Source organism: Peromyscus leucopus, chromosome 22 (assembly GCF_004664715.2).
Source record: "Peromyscus leucopus breed LL Stock chromosome 22, UCI_PerLeu_2.1, whole genome shotgun sequence".
Classification (NCBI taxonomy): domain Eukaryota; kingdom Metazoa; phylum Chordata; class Mammalia; order Rodentia; family Cricetidae; genus Peromyscus; species Peromyscus leucopus.
In genome coordinates, this window is record NC_051081.1 from 10,065,650 (window position 1) to 10,084,610 (window position 18,961).

The window sequence follows — 18,961 nt, forward strand, 5'->3', positions numbered from 1 at the left end:
CATATTTCCATGTATAAAATAATATCTGGTTGGGCAAGTTGGAACATGCCATTAATCCCAACACTCAGGAAGTAAATGTCAGCAGAACTATGTGTGTCTGAGGTCAGCCAGGTCAGTTCAGTAAATTCCCTGGCAACTGGAGCTAAATAATGATGACCTCTATCAAAAATCTAACAAACAAAAATATTCAAAACATTTCATACTTACCTTCTCCACCCCCAAAGAAGTAACAAAAAGTAGGCAAATGTATTGGATCACCACTAGCTACTCCTAGCTCTGATATACTGGATGATTTTTAAGGAAAGCTTATTTCAGGCTTTGTGACTTGGCCATACCCAGATCAGGCACTACCTAGAAAGGTAATATGACTGAGTCCCCTGCTGGTCTTCAGCTCTGGTGGGAAAAGTGCTGCCTAGCAGCATTCCTAGGCTCTTGCTACAGTATCCCATGCCACTATCTCAGTTGTTCTCCATTCTATTTCTCAGCACCTTTCTGATTCACCTTTTGATGACCTGAAAATCACCAGAAAGCCAACGCAGTGTACTGCCTGAAGACTGGACAGGGCTTACACCTCTTCTTGTCTGGAAGCTGCAGTCATAGCTGATACAATAGGGGCTCCAAAGATGTGCTGCTCTGCTGAAGTCAGAGCCTGGGGCTAGTGTAATCTAATAATTAGAGGAAGAACAAGAAGCTATAAACTACCACAGATTCTGATGATTATAGGTTGGAAGCAAGTGCTTCCTGTAAGTGAGATGGCTAATAAAATCATAAATATGGGGCAGCCCGAGTTGCAGACCAGCAGGCAAGACTCCTGAGGGCAGGCCTGCCCACCTCACCCCTCATCAAACTCTGTAATCTACAAGTCCCACTGAGTCCCCTAAACCCACCCATCCCCCAAGATGTCAGCAGCTCCATGAGACACAGACTCCAACTCCAATTGGACTAAGAGGTGGGTAACTATTCTTCCAGCCAATCAAGTCAGCCTAGTCTCTAGGCCCTAGGCCACAAGGCAAAACCCATTTCCCCCTTCCCCAAACATTGCAGCCCTAGTTGCAGGCCAACAGGAAAGACTCCTTTGGGCAGGACTGCCCACCACCAACACCCCCATCAGACTCTGTAATCTACAAATCCCACTCAGTCCCCCAAACTCACCCATCTAATGAGACTACAGCAGTTCCCTGAGACACAAATACCTCCAGTGCTGATAAGGCCAAAAGGGACTACCTGAGACACAGATACTACTTGCACTAATTGGAGGAAGAGCTTGGTAGATGCCAGTGCAAGAATACAGTTAACAACATAAAGAGCAAAATGGCACCACCAAACCTAGCAGTTCTACAAACAGCAAGACTTGAACATCCCAACATAGAAGAACCAGAATAAAATGACCTGAAAAATAACTTTATGAAGATGATAGAGGCCTTTAAAGAGGAAATGAAAAATTCCCTTAAAGACATTGAGGAAAAGACAAACAAAAACTTTGAAGAAATGAATAAATCCCTTTAAAGAAAGTGAAGCAAAAACAATCAAACAAGTGAAGAAAACAGATACAGACTTGAAAATTGAAATGTGAAGCAATAAAAAGAACACAAAGCTGGGGAATGCTGGAAATGGAAAATCTAAGTAAACAAATAGTTATTACAGATGCAAGCATAACCAACAGAATGCAAGAGATGGAAGAAAGAATGTCTGGTGAATTCTGAACAAAAGAATCTCAAATGGCTAAAAGACATTTAAGGAATTGCTCAACATCTTTAGTCATCAGTTAAATGCAAATCAAAACAACTCTGAGATACCAGAGTTATACCTTATACCTGTCAGAATGGCTAAAATCAAAAACACTGAAGACAGCTTATGTTGGAGAGGATGTGGAGCAAGGGGAACACCCTTCCACTGTTGGTGGGAATGTAAACTTGTACAGCCACTCTGGAAATAAGTATGGCGGTTTCTCAGAAAATTGGGAATAAGTCTTCCTCAAGACCCAGATATACCACTGTTGGGCATAAACCCAAGGAATGTTCAATCTTACCACAAGGACACATGCTCAACTATGTTCATAGCAGCATTATTCATAATAGCAAAACCTGGAAACAACCTAGATGCCCCTCAACTGAAGAATGAATAAATAAAATGTGGCACATATATACAATGGAATACTACTCAGTAGTAAAAAACAATGATATCATGAAATTTGCAGGCAATTGGATGGAACTAGAAAATATCATCTTGAGTGAGGTAACCCCAACTCAGAAGGACAAACATAGTATGTACTCACTCATAAGTGGATACTAGATGTGAGGGAAGGGGTGGCCAGACTTCAACTCACAGCTCCAGAGAGGCTAGCTATCAGGGAAAGAGCCTAGGAGAGACACGTGGATTATCCTGTGAAGGAGAAGTGGATGAGATCTACATGAGCAGACTGGGTGTAGGGGGTGGCAGAGAGCAAGGAGTGGGGGATGAGAACGTAGGGAAATGGGAGGGTCAAGCTGGAACAGGGACAGAGTGGGAGGGCAGGGAGGGAGAAACCATAATAGATGAGGACATCATGGGAATAGGAAGAGGCAGGGTGCTGGGGAGGCTCCCAGGAATCCACAAGGATGACCCCACTTGCTCTGCTGGCAGTGTTCCAGAGGGTACCTGGACTGGTCTACTCTAGTGTCTGGTCTAGTGAATTACCTAGCTGTCATCATAGAGAATTTGTCCAGTGACTGATGGAGGCAGATGCAGAGATTCATGGCCAGGCACCAGGCCGAGTTCTGGGAACCCAATTGATGAGAGAGAGAAGGGATTCTGCAGGTGGGGGACGTCGAGATCATGATGTAAAGACGTGCAAAGATGACGGACAACACTAGTGGAAGCCCATGAACTTAGATTAGTGCCTGTGTAGCCCCCATGGGACTGGACTAGGCCCTCTGGATATGGAAGATGGTTGTTTGGCTTGAACTGTTTGCGGGGGCACCAAGGCAGTGTGATCGAGATGTGTCCCTAGTGCATGGGCAGGCTTCTGCGAATCTGGTGCCTGTGGTGTGATGCCTTGAACAGCATTGGTGCAGTGGGCAGGGGCTTGGATCTGCCTAGGCTCAGTGTGCCGGGCTCTACTGACTCCCCATGGGAGACCTTGATTTGGGGGATGTTAGGATGCAGGGTGGCTTGGGAGAGAGGGGTAGGGGATGGGAGGAGGGAGAAGGGGGGTCTGTGAGTGATATGTAGAGTGAGTAGAAAAATTCTTAATAAAGAAAAATGAAAAAAAGAATCTCTGTCATTGAAGATATGATAGAGGAAATAGATTTTTCAGTCAAAGAGACATTAAGGCAAACAAAGTCATACCACAAAACATCCAGAAAATCTGGAACACCATAAAAAGACCAAACCTAAGGATAATAGGGATAGAAGAAGGAGAAGAATGCCAGTTCAAAGGCACAGAAAATATATTCAACAAAACCATAGAAGAAAACTTTTCCAACCTAAAGAAGGAAATGCCTATGAAGATACAGGAAGCTTACAGAATATCAATAGACTGGACCCAAAAAAAAGTCCCCTTGCCACATAATAATCAAACCACTAAACACACAGAATAAAGAATGAATATTAACAGATGCAAAGGAAAAAGGCTGAGTAATTTATAAAGGCAGACCATCAGAATAACAATCAACTTCTCAATGGAGACTCTGGAAGCCAGGTTGTCCTGGACAGATGTTTTGCAGACACTGAGAGACCACAGATGCCAGCCCAGACTATTATACTCAGCAAAACTTTCAATTAACATAGACAGAGTAAACAAGACATTCTATGACAAAACAAGATTTAAACAATACCTACCCACAAATCCAGCCCTACAGAAAGCACTAGAAGAAAAAAAACCAACTTAAGGAAGTTAGATGCACCCATGAAAACACAGAAAATTGATCATCCTACACCAGCAAATCCCAAAAAAGGGAAACACACACACACACACACACACACACACACTACCACCAAAGAATAACAGGAATTAACAATCACTGAACATCAATTTTTCTGAATATCAATGGACTCAATTCACTTATAAAAAGACAAAGGCTAACAGAGTGGATATGAAAAAGGGTCCATCCTTCTGCTGCATACAAGAAATACACCTCAACTTCAAAGACAGAAACAACCTCAGAGAAAAGGGATGGGAAAACACTTTCCAATTAAATTGACTTAATAAGCAATCTAATGGTGCTTTTATAATGTCTAACAAAATAGATTTCAAACTAAAATTAATAAAAGAGATCAAGAAGGACACTCCATATTCATCACAGGAAAAACCCATCAATGTGAAGTCTCAATTCTGAACATTTATGCCCCAAATACAAGGGCACCCATATATGCAAAAGAAACATTATTAAAGCTTAAAATGCACATCAAACCCCCCCACTAATAGTGAGAGACTTCAGCACCTCACTCTCACCAATGGACAGGTCTGCCAGACAGAAACTTAACAGAGAGATAAGGGAAAGAACAGATGTTATGACTCAAATGGACTTAATTAACATCTACAGAACATTCCACCCAAACAAAAAAGAATATATTTTCTTCTCAGCACACTATAGAACTTTGTCTAAAATTGACCACATACTTGGTAACAAAGGAAACTTCAACAGATGCAAAAAAAATTGGAATATCCCCCTGTATTTTATTGGGTCATCATGGCTTAAAGTTAGAATTCAACAACAACACAAATTATAGAAAGCCTACAAACTCATGGAAACTAAATAATGCTCAGCTGAATCACCACCACTGGGTCAAGGAAGTAATAAATAAAGAAGTTAAAGACTTCCTAGACTTCAATGAAAATGAATATACAACATACCCAAACTTAGGAGACAATACAGAAGCAGCACTAAGAGGAAAGTTCATAACACTAAATGCCTACATAAAAAAATTGGAGAAATCTCACACTAGCAATTAACAGTACACCTGAAAGCTCTAGAACAAAAAGAAGCAAACTTACCTAAGGGGAGTAGACACCAGGAAATAATCAAACTGAGAGCTGAAATCAATAAAAATAGAAACAAAGAGAACAATAAAAAGAATTAATGAAACGAAGAGTTGGTTCTTTGAGAAAATCAACAGGATGGACAAAATCCTATCCAAACTAACCAAAAGGCAGAGAGAAAATATCCAATTTAACAAAATCAGAAACCAAAAGGGAGACATAACAACAGACAACAAGGTAAGCCAGAGAATCATCAGCTCATACTTCAAAAAACTGTACTCCACAAAATTGGAAAATGCTAAAGAAATGGACAATTTTCTGGATAGGTACCGCACACCAAAATTAAATCAAAACCAGATAAACAATTTAAATAGACCTATAGCCCCTAAGGAAATAGAAGCAGTCATTAAAATCTCCCAACCAAAAAAGCCCAGGGACATATGGTTTCAGCACAGAATTCTACTAAATTTTCAAAGAATAGCTGATAGCAATACTCTTCAAATTGTTCCACACAATAGAAACAGAAGGAACATTGCCAAATTCTTTCTATGAGACTACAGTTACACTAATACCCAAACCACACAAAGATGCAACAAAGAAAGAGAATTACAGACCAATATACCTCATGAACATTGATGCACAAATACTCAATAAAATACAGGCAAACCAAATCCAAGAATACATCAAAACCATCATCCACCATGATCAAAAAGACTTCATACCAGAGATGCATGGATGGTTCAACATATGAAATTCTGTCGATGTTATCCACCATATAAACAAATTGAAAGACAACAACAACAACAACAAAACACATGATCATCTCATTAGATGCTGAAAAAGCTTTTGACAAAATCCAACACCCCTTCATGATAAAGGTCTTGGAGACATCAGGAATAAAAGGAACATACTTAAATATAATAAAGGCAATTTACAGCAAGCCAAGAGCCAACATCAAATTCAGTGGAGAGAAACTCAAAGTGATTCCACTAAAATCAGGAACAAGACAAGGCTGTCCACTCTCTTCATACCTATTCAATATAAAACTTGAAGTTCTAGCTAGAGCAATAAGACAACAAAAGAAAATCAAGGGGATACAAATTGGAAAGGAAGAAGTCAATTTTTTGCTATTTGCAAATGATATGGTAGTATAAATAAGTGACCCCAAAAAATCTACCAGGGAACTCCTACAGCTAATAAACACCTTAAATAATGTGTCAAGATATGAGATTAACTCAAAAAAGCAATAGCCCTCCTATATACAAATGGTAAATAAAGAATTCAGAGAAACATCACCCTTTACAATAGCCTCAAATAATATAAAATATCTCTAACTAAGTAACTCCAACTAAGCAAGTAAAAGACCTGTATGTATGACAAGAACTTCAAGTCTTTGAAGAAAGAAATTGAAGATATCAGAAAATGGAAAGAGCTTTCATGGTATGATTAACATAGTAAAAATGTCAATCTTACCAAAAGCAATCTACAGATTCAATGCAATCCCCATCAAAATACCAACACAATTCTTCACAGACCTGGAAATAACAATACTCAACTTCATATGGAAAAACAAAAAACCCAGGATAGCCAAAAGAATCCTGTAGAATAAAACAACCTCTGGAGGCATCACGATCCTTGACCTCAAGCTCTACTATAGAACTACAGTAATAAAAACAACTTGGTACTGGCATAAAAACTGACATGTGGACCAATGGAATCAAATTGAAGACCCTGGCATTAATCCGCACACCTATGAACATATAATTTTTGACAAAGAAGTCAAAAGTGTACAATGGAAAAAAGAAAGCATCTTCAACAAATGGTGCTGGCATAACTGGATATCAATGTATAGAAGGCTGCAAATAGATCCATATCTGTCACCGTGCACAAAACTTAAGTCCAAGTGGATCAAAGACCTCAACATAAATCCAGCTACTCTGAACCTGCTAGAAGAGAAAGTAGGAAGTTGTCTTCAACGCATTGGCATAGGAGATCACTTCCTAAATATAACACCAGTATCACAGACACTGAGAGAAACAATCAATCAATGGGACCTCTTGAAACTGAGAAGCTTTTGTAGAGCAACAGATATGGTCAACAAGGCAAAGCAAAAGCCTATAGAATTGGAAAAGGTCGTCACCAACCCCACATCTGACAGAGGACTGATATCCAGAATATATAAAGAACTCAAGAAATTAGACATCAAAATGCCCAACAGTCCAATTAAGAAATGGGCTATAGAACTAAACAGAGAATTCTCAACAGAGGAAACTCAAATGGCTGAAAGACATTTAAGGAATTGCTCAACATCCCTAATCATCAGGGAAATGCAATTCAAAATAACTCTGAGATACCACCTTACGCCTGTCAGAATGGCTAATATCAAAAACACTGAAGACACCTTATGCTGGAGAGGATGTGGAGCTAGGAGAACTTTCCTCCACTGCTGGTGGGAATGCAAGCTTGTACAACCACTTTGGAAATCAATATGGCGCTTTCTTAGAAAATTGGGAATCAATCTCCCCCAGTAGCTACAATACAAAGATGAGTAAGTTGTACCCTCTGTCCAGGGCATGACCACAGACTGTGCTGAAGAAATCACCAGCTCCTAATTTTATATCATGATGATAAGAATTGGATGAAAGGCTCTTCTCAGCTTTAGCGAGGTTCAATGTCTTTGTGGAAAAGGCAGAGAAATCTTAATACAAGAGATGATATGTAATTTGAGCCTGAAAAGACAGAGTAGTTAGGGGGATGCCCTGTCTCCTGTCTTTCCTCCCCTAACCCAACCTGCTTGTAGCCTATAAACTTATCAGAGGTACAAGAGATGGCAATTGAAGTTCAAGTGTCAGTCCACCAGAAGAATATCTCTCTGATGGATATATCTCATTCAAGCAAGGCTTACAAGAATACGGACTAAAAAAGAATGTTGTTTGCGGGCTGGAGAGATGGCTCAGAGGTTAAGAGCACTGGCAGCTCTTCCCAAGGTCCTGAGTTCAATTCCCAGCAACCACATGGTGGCTCACAACTACCTGTAATTTGATCTGGTGCCCTCTTCTGGTGTGTAGGCAGAAAACTGTATACATAATAAATAAATAAATCTTAAAAAAAAGAATGTTGTTTGCTTCTGCTGCACCTTTGATATTTGATATTATATATATGCTGTAGATGATTACCCACTACCTGTATTATAATGTGTCTATTTTATGATTACATCTCAACCTAATTGGAAATTATATCTGTGGACTGTCTAGAAGATGACTCCTTCTTATGCTGTATTGTCCATTTGGGATATCTATAATGTTAGCTTACACGGAGTTTGATGAAAAAAATATAAATACAAATATATACTATACAAGTTAGGAATTATATATTTCCTAAAAACTGTTTTATATCATAACTCAGGCTGACATAAGAAAATAGCAGTATTTTCAGCTACTAAGACAACTTTTACACCATTAGCTTATTTAAAGCCTCAAAGTAAGTTCAGATTAGATCAGGTGCCATCACAGCTACTTCCAGAGAAGATGATGGGATTTAAAGATGGTTGTACCTGCCATCCCATACACATCCTCAGAGGAAGGAGTCTGCTGTAGTGTTTCTGTGACAAGCCTCCAGGCAAGCACTCCCTCTGGCAGTGTATCTGGACCAGCCTGATGCAGTTTGGGCTGTAGTGCTGAAGATAGGAGTTGAGTACTGTAGGATCAACATTGAAACCCAGCTTCAAATACAGTCCATTGCCAGAATCTGGCTTGTGAATTCTGCCTGCTATAGGAACAGCCAGTGTCAGAGAGAGAGTCATCTCACCATCTAGACCTCCCACTTAAGAACTGGAAAGTTTTGTGTAGCTCCATTGCCTGAGGGGTAAAGGCAGGACCCAAGTCCCAGGGAATGGAGTGCCCTACCTTGTATATTACTATTCCCCCAGTCTAAGTGCATGAGCATTCTATATATCCTTATTATATGAGCAAGTGAATGAATTTTATTAAGTGTTTACCCAGTGTCTTTGGTTATTTTAGTAGAAATCTGAAGTGAGAACCCATTGAAGTCTGGTCAATAATTTATTAAGGGATGAAATGGGAATTACACATCCATGAATACAGAATGAAGTGGCACTGTTGCCTCCTTGTCCACCAAGGAAGGATAGGCAAAGCTCTGTCCCAGCTCACTGAACCATGGTGTCAGGAAACCTTCCACGTCCCAGAGACAGTATGAGACCCTTCTCCTTTTCAGTTCTTATCTGGTTATATACTCAAAAAAGACCACACCCCATAAGGATAGTCACCACTATATGACTGGCTAAATGGATCAAATCCCCATATTATTTCCCATTCTTTTATCTAATTAAGAAAGTTATAATCCTAATACAAAATTGTATATAATAAGAACAATTATCAAGTATTGTCTGGAGGAAAGAAAAGGTAATAACATAAACAAAAAGGAACTACAACTAACAAGAACAGCATCAGGCAAGAAACACATTCTAGATGTCCAGACTATAGGTAGTTGGCAAATTACAGAGGTTACTCCAATAGTTGTCCTATCTTGGAGAGTCTAAGTCTTGTATCTCATATTCCTCTAGCTAAGATTCCAGAGGATTGTAACTGTAACTCTGTAGTCTTCAACCCCATCCAAGACCTGAGTTAGCAGGAAGTGCAAGCAAGTGGCTTCTGAAAAACATATGAAATGACAGAAACAGCTGGCTGCCTGGACAGTCACCCAATGTTTCTCTGCAATGCTGGGGCATCCACATCTGGCTAATAGGCCTAGAATGTCTGGTAGACTTTTTAGAAGCAGGAAAATTTGAAAGACTCTCCTACCCTCTCTTGGCAAGTTTCAGTAGTCACCTTTCTTTGTGTCCTGCTTGTCTGGATTGGACAGTGTGCTTACTGTCAACAGTCTAGGCAAGGGCAGTTCCTTGACCAATAGGCCAGTTTTGCCAAGAAGAAAACCAACTCCATATGGATTGTCTTTAGTGCCCATCATTTTCTTGGGAGTAGATTGGTGCTGTCAGGAGCAATCGTGTCTCATATCAACAGAATTCTAAGTTATTAAACACTTAAATGCCATATTCTCCAGGTCTTAGGAGTATTTGATGACTATCTATCTTTGTGCAATATATCACTGTACACCTAGAAAACCTAACTAACATGACTATAAGTTTGACAAACATGAGTGACTATTAACCTGTAATTCTTATCAACCTAGACAGCTTATAGACTAAGCTTTACATCACAAAAATAAATAATCTTTAAACAGATGTACAGTATAAGGACAATGACCTCCAAATTCTGACAACATATAAAAATATCTTAACCAGAGGTAGAAATGTATAGTGCAATATGACAAAAGTATCCTTAATTTGCATCATTATATAAAATATCCTAAACAGAAGTAGAACCATATACACAGTATGACAAAATAATTTTACATTTGTATCTGAAGGACCCTAACTCTTCAGGCTTACACCCCCTAGCCCCAGGAATTGAGAAAATAAAAATCTAGTTCCAAAGGCAAGCTGACTCAATCATTATTCAACCACCCCTGCCACAATGTAACAATGTAAAGATATCTCTGTTAAGAGATGTGCTCAACTGTGACTGGGATAGTTGCAAGTGTTCCAGGAAGGACCACTGTGACCTTTGTGTAAATTCCACTCCCACCCTGATACCCCACTTGAAGTTTCAGGAAGAATGTGCATGGGGACGTGACTGTACCCACTCTGTGATCACTCTCTGATCAGACCATGATCTTATGAAATTAGCCTCTAGACATAAATCAATCGAAACAAAATTGTATGGGAATTGTAATCTTATGGCTTTTGTGGGTTTTTCCTTTAAAAGTACCCATGTGATTGCAATAGGCACGACTCTTGCTCTCTGGAGCTGAGTTAGCCAGACTGTACAGCTGCAATAAACCTCTTGCTGTTGCATCAACTGGACCTGAGTCTGGGTTCTTGGGGTGCCCACTTGAGACCCTAGATTTTGGGGTCTATCAGTATCAATATGCAAAAGTATTTTAAACAGGAGTAGAAACACACACACATATAACAAGAATAATTTTGAATTTGTATCAATATACAAATTATCTTAGACAGGAAAAGAAAAATAATTTTACATTTGTATCAATATATGAGTCCATACCAATGCAAATCATCGAAAACTGGTAGTTGCTTTTTTAGTTTATAAGTAGATATAATAATCTACACTATTACCCTATAATATCTATCCTCCTTTCTATTTCAAATAAGATTCCTAAGTCTAATCTGTATTGTTCCACTCTTGACGCTATAATAACTTATAAACAGCCCCTTATAGATGACAGTTATCTGTAACCCCAAAACTCTTTTGGGAGAGGGGGTGTTGATACTTTAGGATTACTTTCTGCTGTCTGGTGGGAGGGTGAAGGTATCTCTATGGGGTTCTTTAAAAGATTAAAACAAAGTTAAGTCTCATGAGGACTAGTTGTGACATTTGTAGCCAGTCTCTGAGTAATGGGTAAAGCTTATCTGAAGTTCTGGCTAGAGTGCTGTAGGATAGTGAGTCATCTCAGCCAGCCATCTTGATTTGTCCAGAGTAGTTTGTAGTCCAAGGCTGATCTCTGAGTGGTGTTTATTAGCTCAACGGCACTATTATGGACCAGGTAGAGTCATTGTTGTCCTGCCCCATCTTCCTTTTGGAGAGTTCAGAGAACATTGTTAGAACAATTTATTGTGCATTATGGAAAATTTAAACACTATTAATATCAAAAGGGAAAATTTCAATTTTAAGATAGTACTATATCTAAATAAAGGTTCTAAAGAGTCCAAAATAAGTAGGAGGGGAAAGAAATTTGTGACAATAATAATCCCTAGATTTTGGTTTTCTTCTGTCCCATGTTGGGTGGCTCTTCTAATATGAAATAGATATTCTGATTTTTTTAACATGTTTGGATTTAGAGGAGAGTGCTGTATCCCAATTCCAAAGCTAGCTTTAATTTTAATCAAGTCAGGACTATAAATTTTTAGAGAAGTAAAAAGATTTTAATATTTATGTAGAGAGATTTTATCTTGTAGAGAATATTGGTACCATTCGGTCAGATTTTTCCTTGTTTGGTATTTTTTTCTGGATAACATTCCATTCTTTTTTAAATGTCTAGATATCCAGGTCTTTTGACTTCTTGAAGATGAATATTTCTATTTTCCTGCAAAGACAAAAACAGAATCCTGCCCTGACCCTTATTTGGTGAGTTTTCCTTTCAATATGTAGAATTGTCATATTGGTTGATGAACTATTATTTCTCCTTGTTAAGAGTTCTCTCCTGCTTGAAGCCAATCTTTCTTAATTTTGATGATATTCATAGTTTTCTTCTCCTGTGGAAACAAAAGTGAAAACCCTTCCCCAGCATAACATATATCCTGGTTTCCATTCTGAGATCAAAATGCCTTTAGAGTATATAGGTTGATTTAGTTCAGCAGTATTTTCTATTGTCTAATGTCTCTCCACAGCTGTTGTTTCTTTGTTAGTATCTAGAAAATTTAAAGTTAATAAGGCATTATATAATCTATCTCTGGGGACTTTTTTATTACACATTTCTTTTAAAATGCAATTAGATCTTTTTACAATAGTTTGTCCTGTTGGATTGGTGGTATATCTGTAATATGCTTTATATTATAATACATAAAAAATTGTTCAATTTTATGAGAGACATATGCTGGAGCATTGTCAGTCTTAATTTGTACAGATATTCCCATGATGACCATGACTTTTAATGGGTGTGTAATTACAGAATCAGTCTTTTCAGAACTCAAAGCAATTGCCCACTGAAATACTGAAAACAAATCTATTGTATGATGCACATATTTTAATTTTTCAAATTCTGTAAAATGAAACATATCCATTTGTCAAATTTTATTTCTTTTTTTTTTCTCTGTGTAGCTTTGCGCCTTTCCTGGAACTCACTTTGGAGACCAGGCTGGCCTCGAACTCACAGAGATCCGCCTGGCTCTGCCTCCCGAGTGCTGGGATTAAAGGCATGCACCACCACCGCCCGGCTCAAATTTTATTTCTTTGCATACCTTTGAATTCCTTTCTATATGTAATTATATGTAATGGAGTTTGGTTGTACAAGGAACAAGTAGAATTTTTTTTTATATTTCCCATGGCTTATTGCCAAGTGATGGAAAAATCCTTTTTTAAATCTTTGCTATTGACATGATGGGTTTTTTTTATGGAATCCTGTGGCCTCCTGCATATTTTCCATTAGCAACTGTCTGAGATGGTCTGCACTTTGGCTGTGCTGGTCTGTATGTCAATTTCATCATTATCTTCTGTTAGAGGACCTGGCAGACTCCTATGGGATCTGATGTGTGATATATATGGGATTATTCCTATTCCTAATTATTTCCTGTAATTGTATAAATAATGAACTTAATTCTAATTCATTAGGAATAAGTGGTTTCAATGTGTAAAACAACTGTTTTTGCGTATTGAGAATCAGTAACTTTATTGAGAGGTTTTGTAAAATTTATTAGTACCATGAGAATGGCATATAATTCTGACTTCTGCATAGAGTCATTGCTGTGGGATGTTCTGTATGTCCTGTGGGAGCCTGTTCTCGGGTTCCTCGTGACTTTACCTAGCAGGTCTGCATAGAGGATGATTAGGACCACAAGCCTGAGTGCAGGTGTCTGAGATGGTCTGCACTTGGCTGTGCTGGAGAATGGTCTGTATGTCAAGTTGCTCTGATTGGTCAATAAATAAAACCTGATTGGCAGTGGCTAGGCAGGAAGTATAGGCGGGACTAACAGAGAGGAGAAATAAAAGAACTTTGAACCATTTTACTTAAATTTCTCAATTTGTAGTCTGCCTTTTCAAATTTATTTTCATCATTATAAAATATAGGGGCTCCAGAGATTGGTGTTCTCCATATAATATAAGGAAGGACCCAATTGGTTCCTTTTATTAATTTAAGTCTCTTGCTTTGGGGATAATTATTAAACTTTCCCAAAAAGTTACTGTAATCTCTTTGCCAATATTCATTTTTTGCCCATAAAAAGGACATTTCCTCATTAATAAAAGGTACTACAATTTCTACTGGATCCATTGCTGTCAACTGACAAAGTCATAATTTTTCTTTTAGAATCAACTCAGAAAACTTTTCCATATAAGTTTTTCATTTCTTACTCTGTGTGATAAAAAAAAAAAAATATCCATTTCAAGACAATATCTTTCTTCTGCATTGAAATCCCTGTAGAGGAGTGCATAGAGGGTAATATAACCAGAATGCAGTCAAGCTCCAGATCCACACGATCCATATGTGCATCCTATAATTTCTTTCCCACCAGAGCCAATTTTCTCTCAGCTTCCCCTGATAATTCTCAGGGACTATTTAAATGTTTGTCACCTTTTAAGGTTTGAAACAAATTACTCAGTTTTGAATTTTTTACTCCAATAGTGGGCCATAGATTGGCAATGTTTCCTAGCAATCTTTGAAAGTCATTAAGAGTCTGTAATCAGTCTCTCCTGAATTTGACCATTTGGAGTCAAAATTTTTGTAGACATATTTTATATTCTAAGTTATTAATAGAATTTCCTCTTTGTATTTTTTTCAGGAGCAATTTGTAATCCCCAATTAGGCAAAACTTTCTTTACTTCTTCAAACATTTTTTTAAAGTAGCTACATTTGAATCAGCTAATAACATATCATCCATATAATGGTAAATTATAGATTGTGGGAACTGTATATGAATTGTTTCCAACAGTTGTACAAAATATTGGCACAGGGTGGGGCTATTTATCATTCCTCATGGGAGAACCTTCCTTTGATATCTCTTAACAGGCTGAGAATTATTATAAGTATGCACTGTGAAACTAAATTTTTCCCTAAACTTTTCTTATAGAGGTATAGTGAAGAAGCAGTCTTTTAAGTCAGTAACTATAATAGGCCATCCTTTAGGTAACAGAAAAGGCAAAGAAATTCCAGGCTATAGAGAGCCCATCAGCTGAATTACTTTATTTATGGCTCTTAAATCTGTTAGCATTCTCCATTTTCCAGATTTCTTTTTAAAAACAAATACAGGAGAATTTCCAAGGCCTGATTGATTCATTAATATGTTGAAGTTTAGCTGCTCCTGAACCAGCTGTTTTAAGGCCTGTAGTTTCTCTGATGTCATAGGCCATTTCCCAACCCAGACATGTTTGTAAGTTAGCCATTTTAAAGGTAGGCTGTTGGTACCTCTGAGAGATCAGCAGCTGTTGTGCCATGCTTTTGTACAGCCTAAATTGTCAGTGACTGTTTTTTATAGTACCTTATAATATTCTTTTCAGGAACATGAATTGGTTTATGGTTTGTTTTTGAGATTGGATGAATGTTAACCTAGGCATTACGTTGCTATCATGACCCCATAGATTCACTGCTATCTTAGCCATCTATGGCCTTAATTTTCCTCTCTGTCCTTCTGGTCCTATACATTCAACCCATCTCATGCTTTGTTTTTACCTGAGATAGAGTTCCAATCCCTAAAAACTGAATATCTACCTCCCGAAGAGGCCAACTTGGATGCCATGATTCTGGTGAAAGTATGGTCATATCTTCCCTTGTGTCCAAGAGACCTTCAATTACAATGTTACTTACTTGTACCCTTTGCTTTAGTCTTCTTTAGTCTTGATTATTTATAGAAGTCTGCTAAAATATTCATTTCATGGTTTCTCCTGGAATTTTTGACTCATCTTCCAAAGCTGTTCTATCATCCAGAGCAGTATGGTGTATTACAATAGGCTCTGGATCCTCTAAGTGTTCTAGGGAAGAATTTCCCCCACTGTAACTGGGAATGATTAGACCACATTCAACATGGGGGCCTGTGAGAGGCCCCTCAAGGCATTTCCTGATGGAAAAGGTTTGCATTGTTTTACTCTTATTGATCTGCATTCATTGGTCCAATGTCAGCCTTTGCCACATCTTCTACATAATTCAGAAGGTTGGGGTCTTCTATTTGCATTATCCCTAGAAGAAACATTGTTTCTAGAAATTCCTTATCTACTATTTCTTCTTAGATGGCCTGGTTTACCACAATTAAAACACTTGCTGTTTTGATGTATCTTCAGGCCTTTGGAAATCACCTCTCCTATCCAAGCCTTATCATCATAGTTAAGAGACTCAATACTGACAGTGCTTTAAGTCCATTCTTCTATGGGTGCTGATCTTATGTTTAAAGGCCCAATTATCTTTTTTTTTTATTCTAAATTATCACTCATCTAATTTCTGGATCTGATATCGTTCTATTTCAGCTTTAGTCAATCTTCCCAAAAAGTTAGTGAAGGGTTATTTTGAACATTGTATAACTTTAATAAATGGCTCAGTTCTTTTTTCCTGATTCTTGAATTTTATCCTAAGCATTTAAGGCTGCTGTATGGCATAGGGTCAGTGACTGTTTTGTATAATACCTTATAATATTCTTTTCAGAAACATGAGTTAGTTTATGTAGCCTAATTACTTACATGAGCATGATGGTCCTCATCATGTATTGATCTTGGGAAATCTGAAAATCTCTAATCTCACCTTGCTGTTCAAGGGCCTTAGCTTCTTCCCTCAACCAGCTTTTCCATTCTAACTGAGGACCATATTCTAATACTGCTGAGACTAATTGATTCTAGTCATTTAAAGTAATTTTGTTACTAGAGGACCACGTATTCAACATCTGCCTCACATATGCTAAATGCATACCATAGGAAAATATTATTTCATATGAATAGGTTCTCATTTTCATTCTGTATATCCTCCAGGGTAACTGCTATCTGCTGGCCTTTCATAAGTAGTAACAGAATAAATCATGGCAGGTGTGCTAGCAATCCTAGGCCTAGCCATGTGGGGCATGGGTCCTGGCAGGGCCATTTGGGGTCAGGCCACATGGGTACCAGGTAAAGTAAAATGCAACTGAAGTCTGGTCAATAATTTACTAAGGGATGAAATGGGAATTACAAACTCATGTATACAGAATGAAGTGGTACCATTGCCTCCTTGTCCACCATGGAAGGATGGGGAAAGCTCCATACAAGCTCACCAACCCATGGTACCAAGAAACCTTCTACATCCTAGAGAGAGTTTGTGACCCTCCGCCTCAGTTATTATCTGGTCATGTACTCAGAAAAGACCACACCTCATAGGGCTAGTCACCCCAATTGACTAAATGGATCAAATTTCCACAATATAAGTCTATACCTTGTCCTAAAGATATTATATTTAGTAACACTTATATGAACTCACATTCTATGTGCCACAAATTATCCTAGTGGTGGAGCTTGCATCTGTGAAGAAAACCAAGGAAGAGTGAGAAAAATAATAAATTTACAAAGTGAATTATATGACTTATATGTGTGTTTAAAGGAAGTGGGTGCTGTGATAGAATAGCAGATGCAGGGGTACTGGGTTTTGGCAGTTGAGGCTAATTTTTTTTTTCCTTAGGGTGGTCAGGGAAGGCCACAGAGTCAGGAACCTTTGAACGGAAACTTGAAAGAGACAAAGGACAAAATTAGAATCTAAATCTCTATTACAAGCAGAATTAGAGAAAGGAAGGAGATTCCAGACCAAGTGGGAGATAACAAAAGTAAAACAAGAGCCATGGGGCATAGAGGAAGGAATGATCCCTGTGTAGACCCTGGAGCCAAGGGGTTCCCCAGACAGCTTATGTAAGAAACCTAGCTGGGACTGGAAGGCAGGTACGGTTTAGAGTTGGCTATGTTGAATATACACATTGGAAGACAGTTTGGGGCTGTCACCAGCTTCAAATCTATGCATGTATGGGGGCCACTCTTATTCAAACCACCATCTACTCAGATATTCACAAAGCTTGTCCACTAAGTGGCAACGGTCATAACTATGTTTGAGGTGCCAAGGGTTGATGGCTGTGTCCAAGCAGGGTAGAAAACAAGAAAATCTTCAGTACTGAGTTTCCCCAAAGGAACTATGCCTTGACTCCCTCCTGGCCCAGGCCTTGCAGACTCTCTGGTGATGTAGCCATATTGGGGGCTGAGAGGTATATGGAAACTAGTTAAAGCTTATGGCACTTCCAGGGCCTCCCTGGCTGCTGCACCTGGGCAGCAAAGGAAGCTGAATGAGCAGGCATTTGCCATTTTCCCCTTATCCCATGCTAAAGTGGGGGACTTGGGAAGCAGGATGGAGCACCAAGTTCCTGACATGCATGGGAATTTCAGGATCCAGTGTAGATAATTGGAAGCCTGGGGCCTAACCTCCCTGAGAAACCTCAGGAGCCTTACCCAGGCAGGATGTAGGAATATGGCTCTGCAGATCAAGAAGGAGAGGAGCATATTGCCCGAGTTGCCCTTACATTGGAGGGTACAGAGGTAACCTATGTGGCCACACAGGGGGACTGCTCCTCTGCTGGCAGGATGTTCTGCCCAGCCTGCCAACACCCTTAAGAAAGGGAGTCAAGGCATAGTTCCTTTGGGGAAACTCAGTACTGAAGATTTTCTTGTTTTCTACTGTCCTGCTGGGCTGAAGCAGAGGGGACAAGGAGGGCACTGGGCACTTCCCTGGTACAGTCTGCTCAGGAGGGCAGAGGGGCTGAAGAGCTGCAACCCTAATCACTGCTTTCATGACTCTGGTTTCCTGTAGTTTCTCAGAGATGCTGGCTCAAGAGCAAAGTGTTTTCCCAGCATCAGAGAATACAGTGGAGCCTTGGAGGCCTGGAGGCAGCCTCTTTTGTCATAAGAGCCTTATACACCTTTCCATTAAGCTGGTTCTTTTGTGCTACTGCATGGAGGTGACAATTGTGGGTCTATTGCAGAGGTAATGCAGATATACAACCTCTTACCATTTCTGATATCTTGACCTAGGTGCTGGGCACAAGTCCTTTGCTTTTCTGCTACCTTTAACACCCACTCCTCTAACTATGAGAAACTGATTCAGCCAGAGAATTCCAAGCTCTAGCACTGTTTCTCTAGCATAGTGAAAACACTTTTGCGCCAGAAGTGATAGCGCTGACTAGGCGTACTGCGAATAAAC

At 39.0% G+C, this 18,961-nt stretch overlaps 1 protein-coding gene across 3 annotated transcripts in view; it reads left to right on the top strand.

The window, feature by feature from the left end:
- The window catches only part of LOC114684977 (gastrula zinc finger protein XlCGF17.1-like), a 79,415-nt gene that overhangs the window by 37,552 nt on the left and 22,902 nt on the right, over nt 1–18,961 (top strand). For 2 of the 3 annotated variants that reach the window (XM_037197946.1, XM_028859531.2), the window contains exon 2: nt 12,098–12,183. The exons of the other annotated variant lie outside the window; for it this stretch is intronic. The gene's annotated coding sequence lies outside the window, so the exon portion shown is untranslated. The remainder of the gene's footprint in view (nt 1–12,097; nt 12,184–18,961) is intronic. 3 annotated transcript variants of the gene reach the window in all.